The sequence below is a fragment of the Lampetra fluviatilis genome, chromosome 5 (genome assembly GCF_964198595.1).
Source record: "Lampetra fluviatilis chromosome 5, kcLamFluv1.1, whole genome shotgun sequence".
Lineage (NCBI taxonomy): Eukaryota > Metazoa > Chordata > Hyperoartia > Petromyzontiformes > Petromyzontidae > Lampetra > Lampetra fluviatilis.
The window spans coordinates 7,379,540-7,388,461 of NC_136279.1; positions in this window are offsets into that span (position 1 = coordinate 7,379,540).

Here is an 8,922-nt window from a genome sequence, read left to right on the forward strand (position 1 = left end):
TACTGCACACGGATATGGAATTTGCATTGGATACGAACACATAGGCAAAGGTCCCCCATATAGCATTAAACCGACTGTTGGGGCAAGTGATGTTAGCGAGTAGCACCTATGAAGGCCGGCACGGCACACGAGGGGGTGGGTGGCCAACACCACGCCCGGCCGCCTTTGTCTCCCAAGTGGCGTTGTTTACACACAGCACCAGGTACTCGTTTGAGGTTTGAGTCGACCTAGGGGAGACCCAGGACCGGTTCAGATAATCGTCATGATGTTGGCCGTGAGCGGGAATCGAACCCGGGTCTCCGGGTTCGTAGCGCAGCACGCTAATCGCTGCAATACCACTCCCACACTACCACTCCTCACATCGACAATAACAACCGCCATTCGCCACTATCACCACGGCGCTTGTGCCAGGCCATGCGCACGTTGAGGTCACGTGATGTGTCGAATGCCCGCTGGCAGGAGGTCACGGGACAGACCCAACAGGTGCCATGGGTCGACTGACTGAGATGACTGGCCGATGCACCACCTGTAGATACACACACACATCCTGAATATGATCACGTGGGTATGCAATTTACATTTTGTACGAACACACGAACACACAGATACACTGAATATAAACGCATGGACATGCAGAGTATATATTGTATATATTCACAAACCGAGTTGAACGTTGGCTTAAATATTTATATTGAAGTGTTCCTGCCATCGCTGTTTTAGATGTTTTGATTTTTTTTTAAGATGATTGATGTGCAAAAGCAATGTGCCGTGGTTTTGTGTACGTTGTACAAATGACATCGCTATGAGTAGTACTTCACCATTTGTAGATAACGCTTGAGTATGTAATGTTACATGAGGCATGCAGCAGCTTGTATATTCGTACAGATCTTACCACTGTCTGTACGCTCACCTGTACGCATATCAGTACGCGTACCTGTAAATAGTGGAAATGCATACATGTGACAAAACAATCCCATCCAATAGCCAGAGGTATAATCGGGAGATGCCCAAAGAAAACGCGTCCACCTATTTCTAGATTTCCCGCAGATATCACATTTATGGCAAATACCCACGCCATCAACGCTACCTGCGATGCTTCTTGAGTTACAATCATAATGACAGACAACGGCCAGTAGATAACAAGTAACACGATAACGATGATAACGATGACAAAACAAAAATCTTAGAAAAAATACCAATAATCCCGTAATTTGAAAAGAACAGTAATTCGGCCGCTCGTCAATAGCCAGAAAAAAAAACCATAGAAAACAAGACCACGTGGCCAACGTTGCGTCAACGTTCGTCTAACGTTGTCGCAACGCTTCCAACCACGTGGCAACGTTAACCTACGTTGACCTAACGTTGGCACGTTGCTGGGTTGGTGTCTCTATGAGAGCAATCCCAACCGGCCGAATACCTTCACTCAAAGATTATTTGTTTTCTCGCTCTGCGGCTCACGGCTTCATCAACAACCTCGTACGGTGGTTTGAAAAGTTCGAATTGGCTGGCTATGCTGAGTGAATGGCCCATTCTGTGCAAGGGCTCTATCGGATTTCTCGCGGATCTGCCGCGTGATGCGCTGGCATGGTGGCACACCTGGCAGCGAGTGAGCAGCGGTGAGTTTAGTTGGTTGTTTGTAAGCGACGGGCGAATTACGTTCACCGGTCGATCTGCCGCGCGGGAAGGGCCCGTCGCCATCCACGCATGCTGTATATTGTCCATCGCTGTGAACACGTGCTGTAAGTATGCCTGTAAACATATTTAAAGAATAAAGGAATACAATTCAAATATATGTGCGTGTGTGCAGCTGTCAACGGTTTGTGCAGACGGTGTAAACAACTTAGCATCCGCACTGCCGACTGAGACAAACACAGACACGTGCACAGAAACAACAACAACCGCCATTCGCCAATAAATGGCGATGCACTTTGAGGTCACGCGAAGTGTCGAAGGCTCCCTGCCAGGTAACGGGACAGACCCCAGGTGGTTCAAGGGTTAACTGACCGTGGATGACAGCCAAAATGCACAACCTTCGCCAGCCACTGTGCCACCCTGTTGTGTTTTAGCCGCCCGACACTTTGCCCATTGTTGTGAGCTTCGCTCCTTCTTCACCCTCCGTCGTTGTTGGAGGGCGACCGACTCCGACTGCCCGGTAGCGTCCTTCACAGAGGTTGGCCGATTAAGCAGTCGCACGCCTGCGCCTTTGCCACGGACTCGGGGTGCAAGACGTACAAAGCAGACTTTCGAGGCAGGCAGATGCGACGATGCCATCGGTCAACAGCTAAATATAAACATCCTCTAAATCTCGGCGAGGCCGAGTAATATGGTCGAATTTTTACTGAACTGAGTGGGCATGCAGTGGGGGGGGGCTTGTTATTTTTAAGTGACATTTGCTTACGAAAAGTCTAGACCGACAGAATGTGAACCTCATTGCTGTCACCAAAGCAGATCCGAGACTGATTGGTGGTGGCTGGCACCCGGCTTTTTTTTTTTATAAAAAAAAATATGGAAAGTGTCACTGAAGGTGGGAGGAAAGAGAAGGGTAATTAGGTGTGAAGGAGGAGGGGGGTGATGAGTCACAGAGTTTAGCAGCACGGGGTCAGGAGGAGGAGGAGGGTGATGAGTCACAGAGTTTAGCAGCACGGGGTCAACAGGAGGAGGAGGGTGATGAGTCACAGAGTTTAGCAGCACGGGGTCAGGAGGAGGAGGAGGGTGATGAGTCCCAGAGTTTAGCAGCACGGGGTCAGGAGGAGGAGGAGGGTGATGAGTCACAGAGTTTAGCAGCACGGGGTCAGGAGGAGGAGGGCGATGAGTTCCAGAGTTTAGCAGCACGGGGTCAACAGGAGGAGGAGGGTGATGAGTCCCAGAGTTTAGCAGCACGGGGTCAGGAGGAGGAGGAGGGTGATGAGTCACAGAGTTTAGCAGCACGGGGTCAGGAGGAGGAGGAGGGTGATGAGTTCCAGAGTTTAGCAGCACGAGGTCAGGAGGAGGAGGAGGGTGATGAGTCACAGAGTTTAGCAGCACGGGGTCAGGAGGAGGAGGGGGGTGATGAGTCACAGAGTTTAGCAGCACGGGGTCAGGAGGAGGAGGAGGGTGATGAGTCACAGAGTTTAGCAGCACGGGGTCAGGAGGAGGAGGAGGGTGATGAGTCACAGAGTTTAGCAGCTCGGGGTCAGGAGGAGGAGGGCGATGAGTTCCAGAGTTTAGCAGCACGGGGTCAACAGGAGGAGGAGGGTGATGAGTTCCAGAGTTTAGCAGCACGGGGTCAGGAGGAGGAGGAGGGTGATGAGTCCCAGAGTTTAGCAGCACGGGGTCAGGAGGAGGAGGAGGGTGATGAGTTCCAGAGTTTAGCAGCACGGGGTCAGGAGGAGGAGGAGGGTGATGAGTTCCAGAGTTTAGCAGCACGGAGTCAACAGGAGGAGGAGGGTGATGAGTCCCAGAGTTTAGCAGCACGGGGTCAGGAGGAGGAGGAGGGTGATGAGTCACAGAGTTTAGCAGCACGGGGTCAGCAGGAGGAGGAGGATGAGGGTTTCGTCTCGCCCTTGCGCTGTTCACTCTACACAGCTCTCCCCCAGCACGTCCGTGCCTGCGCCGCCTGACCTCTTGCTGACAGCACCGCAAGGTCGGGGCTGATGATTTGCGCTGCCTGCGCTCACAGTGCGCTGAGGTTGCAGAGCGCCGCTTGTAAATGCTGCGCGCGTGTGCATTTGCATCCGCGGAGCTGCATGCACACGAGTGTAATGTGCACACACGCCGGAACATAGAATCACCCCCCCCCCATCCCTCTATTCTCTGAATCTATCTTTCTCCGTGTCCCTCTGTCTGCAACTCTAGGTGTAGCTGTCTCTTTATCTGCGTCTGTGTCAAGGTGTCTTCCTTTAGATTCATCTATCTTGGTGTGACTCTCTCTGTCTCTGTGCGTGTGCCCGTATTTCTCGCTGTTTTAGTCTTCTTGTGCGTGTGTCTGTCTCTCTCTCTCTCTGAATGCCTTTCAACGTCTGCGCGTCTCGTCTAAGTCTCGTAATAGGAGAAGGCCGACGGTTCGGGACAGTGGCGTCGCGGCTGAATCGGATCGACCGGTGATTGTCGACACTCGGGGACAGGAAGGGAGCCTCGCTTGGGGGCTCTGCTAGGAAGGACCCCTCTGAAGGGGGCCAGCTTGGGGGCTCTGCTAGGAAGGACCCCTAGGAAGGGGGCCCGCTTGGGGGCTCTGCTAGGAAGGAACCCTAGGAAGGGGGCCCGCTTGGGGGCTCTGCTAGGAAGGACCCCTCTGAAGGGGGCTCGCTTGGGGGTTCTGCTAGGAAGGACCCCTAGGAAGGGGGCTCGCTTGGGGGCTCTGCTAGGAAGGAACCCTAGGAAGGGGGCCCGCTTGGGGGCTCTGCTAGGAAGGACCCCTCTGAAGGGGGCTCGCTTGGGGGCTCTGCTAGGAAGGACCCCTCTGAAGGGGGCTCGCTTGGGGGCTCTGCTAGAAAGGACCCCTCTGAAGGGGGCTCGCTTGGGGTCTCTGCTAGGAAGGACCCCTCTGAAGGGGGCCGGCTTGGGGGCTCTGCTAGGAAGGACCCCTCTGAAGGGGGCCCGCTTGGGGGCTCTGCTAGAAAGGACCCCTCTGAAGGGGGCTCGCTTGGGGGCTCTGCTAGGAAGGACCCCTCTGAAGGGGGCTCGCTTGGGGGCTCTGCTAGGAAGGACCCCTCTGAAGGGGGCCCGCTTGGGGGCTCTGCTAGAAAGGACCCCTCTGAAGGGGGCTCGCTTGGGGGCTCTGCTAGAAAGGACCCCTCTGAAGGGGGCTCGCTTGGGGGCTCTGCTAGGAAGGACCCCTCTGAAGGGGGCCGGCTTGGGGGCTCTGCTAGGAAGGACCCCTAGACGTTGGCGCCAGACGGTGGATGCTGCTATGCACCGTCGCTGCGTCTGCTCCCACGGGACTATTGGGTGAGTTTAATATCGGTAATTGAAACAGACTCGTATTTTAAGACTGCACTTATAAATAAAATAAAGCACGGGGATTCGCAGAATTATTCATTTATAGCTCCTAAGGTGTTTACCTAAGTACTTGATATTTGCAGCGCCATGTGGTCTGTATCTCCTGCTTGACAAACGAACACAGCTGTTGTTATGGGGAGGTTAAACCTATTCAGGTCCAACCCGACGCATTCCATGAATATTTCTGAGATGCAAGCAAGAGCGGGCCAGGAGAGGACACATCTGGAGCTATTAGTAATCATTATTAAATCAAGGGAGACTTGACTTGATTGGCGGTGAGTGATGCACCACAACAGCAACAACAACAACAACAACAACGTGGTAAACTAGCTGGCAAAGCCGGTCTAGCAAGGGAGCCTCTGTCATTGCTAGGGACTTAACCGTACCAAGAAAAATGTTAGTAAAAAAAACCTATTGTTTTTAATGCGCACACTTTTATTTGAACTCAAAAATAGAAACAAATATTTTTACCCGAGAAATTAATACGAATTTGATGTGCCGAATAAAAGTGGGTGGCTTCCTTGCGATCCGTTCAATTGTCCTTGATGCAAGCCACCCGCGAGCGCTCCCCACCCACACGCGCGTGTTCCAACGCGTGCCAATCACGTCGGTGACACAACGCTCCATATTTTCTGTTTTTGTGAAATGTAAAAAAGCAATGTCGATGATCATAATCAACGATGTTTGGGTTGAGATCGCGTTATTTATAAATGTGTCGTAACCCTCCACCACCCGACACGGCCAATCAGTAAAAAAGTGTCACGTTGACAAAAGACAAATAGTTCACTGCTTTAGCCCACCGGTGTGTTGAAGCGTGAAACCACAACATTTACAATTTGAGTACGATTACCAGCGAAACGTCGTACTCAAATTGTAAATGTTGTGGTTTCACGCTTCAACACACCGGTGGGCTAAAGCAGTGAACTATTTGTCTTTTGTCAACGTGACACTTTTTTACTGATTGGTCGTGTCGGGTGGTGGAGGGTTACGACACATTTATAAATAACGCGATCTAAACCCAAAAATCGTTGATTATGAACAATATTGGTCGCGAAAGCCTACGTGTTAAAATGTCGATGATATCGCCTCACGAGTGTCATCGTCATTGTCGGCACGACACAAGCAGAACGATACCGATTGCATTGGGATGATGATTGGGATGATGATTATGATGACGATAAAAACATCATCATCGTTATCATCATCGTCGTCTCATTGGCATCAGTGTCATCAGCATGGTTTTTAACCTTCGTGAAAATTTGCAAACGACCCGCTCTAAAACAACACTGACCACATGGATGCCAATGCGACGATGATTATGAACTACTTTTTTGTGTTTTTAGTGTGTTGCCCCCCCCTCCCCTGCCGCATATCTTTGCTTTAGCACGGTTGGGCAACGTACGGTGCGAAAGAAGTTCAACATACATACACGTTGATGTTGATGATGGACGCAAACCAATGTGCGCCGATGATGATGACACAGTTTCACGGGGTGACAACGATTAGACAATGTCCTCCTGTGCTGGAGGTTCGTTTGAAAGCTGGGAAAAACAAAAACACACGGGGAAGTTGAAGGAGAAGGAGGAGGAGGGTGAGTCGGAGTTTAGGGGTGGTGCTGTGACACACGAGCCCACGGGAGGGGGAGGGGGTCACATTGCCCCCCCCCGCTTTGCAGTAAACACGGCAGCCCAAATCACCACCCACCGCTCCCACCCCCGCGTCTATTCCCGTTGCTGCCTCCATCAGCAACCGGCCAAGCCAGCAGCGTTATGGCCACGGCTTGGCACGCTGGCCAAAGCATTCCGGCGAAATGGATCCGCGTAAATACAAATTGGTTCGCTCGCTCGCTCGTCTGCGAGTGTGTATTAGTACTATTGCTGCTGTCGCGCTCTCTGTGAAACGTCGCGCACGCAACTTTGCGCGTGGTTTTTGTTTGAGCACCTGGGATCAATATCGGCCAGGTGCAGCCAACGCCCCCGCGAGAGGGCAGCGGGCGGGGGGGGGGAGATGATCGCGTTCGTCACCGGCTCGCTCCCGCTGTTGTGCTTGATCGTATTAAAAAAAACCGCAAGAACTCTCACTCGCCCCGGCTCGCCAAACAACGCCCCAACTAAATTGTACAGGAGAGGTAATAGCAACTGCCGAGCCCATTCCCCTATCCTGGCAGGGCGCGCCACGACCTCGCCTGGTGTGAATACGGGAGGAGGTCGTGGGGGTTCCATCCCGAGCCTGACGCCTGTGCGGTATAAGGACGAACGAAACAGGAGGATTTATCCACAATTATGGCTCTCGCTCGATGAGGCGGGTTGGAATTACCGGCGAAACGTCACGGTTCACTCGAATTGTGAATGTTTGTAGTGGGTTTACTCTCCAACAACACCGGTGTGCTGCTGTACTAGTATACTACACTATACACTACACTATACACTACACTATACACTACACTATACACTACACTATACACTACACTATAATTGTGAATGTTGTAGTGGGTTTACTCTCCAAAAACACCGGTGTGCTACTGTACTAGTAACGAATTGGCACGTTTTGTTTACGTCACAAACCTTACTAATTGGCTGTGTCGGGTGGTGGCGGGTTTAACGACACATTCATATTTAAGCGATCTAACGCAAAAACAAACCTCTGTTATGGGTATATTGGAAGTTTGCGGTGTCTCTCTCCCCGTGGTCGTATGGATTTTTCTCCGGTTTTTCCCTACACATTTAGAATCAACATGCGGCTGCTGCTGTACATTTCCATGTGACAAACCACCCCGTTGAACTGTTGAACGTGGCCAGGTCGCTTCTGAAAAAAAGCGATATAGCTCAGTGGGCCTTACCTGGCAACAAGCAAAAATAGTTTCGTTTAGAAGGGACGCTACCGTGGTGGAACGGTTAGCACGCCGGCAATAACACCACATGTGTTGCATACGCTTTAACACCATTGGCGTTCAAGACGCTCGAAAAACACCCCTCGCAAGGCATCAAGTCTGCATTAACCACATACACTCGGTAAAACGTGCACGCAAAAATGCTTTGATAACATATGCATTGTAATTGAAACTGATTGGCCTACACAAGAGACAGACGATAGTTGTTGGTCTTGCCTCACCACTGTCGGACCAGAATAAAGCCAATAGGCAAGCCAATGCAAAGAACAGGTTGAATACGTTTAACACGTAGGCTTTCGCGACCAATATTATTCATAATCAACGTTTTTGGGTTAAATCGCGTTATTTATAAATGTGTCGTAACCCTCCACCACCCGACACGGCTAATCAGCAAAAAAGTGTCACGTTGACAAAAGACAAATAGTTCACTGCTTTAGCCCACCGGTGTGTTGAAGCGTGAAACCACAACATTTACAATTTGTAAATTGTAAATGTGACACTTTTTGCTGATTGGCCGTGTCGGGTGGTGGAGGGTTACGACGACATTTATAAATAATGCGATCTAACCCAAAAACGTTGATTATGAGGTTGAATACGACTGCACAGGTACAATGTGGAATGTTTCTTAAATCAGCCTGTCTGCCTGCCTCTGTCCACCCAGCGGCTTACGTGGGGAAACGCCACGGTTGAGTGATCGTCAGCAAGTTGCGTGTGGTGGGGTAAAGTGTGGGTGCCACCCACCTCTTACAAGACATCTGGTCAGCATGGGAAGAGTAGGCCAAATACAGTCTATGGGAGCGGCTCCCTCTCGCGCAAGCCCTTCTGCCGGCAGTGGCCTGAGCAAGCAATGGCAGGCCTGCACCTTTATCTCTTGGATGTTGAGCCTTTTTTTCGCACCGTACGTAGCCAACCGTGTAAATATCGGTTGGCTACGATGGTGTGACCCGGAGGCTTGAGCGTCACACTCCACGAGGGGGGACATCGCGAGCTTAACCGATGACAGGGATCGTATATTTTACAAGAGCTTCCCATCAGACGTTAAGAACTGTATCAGG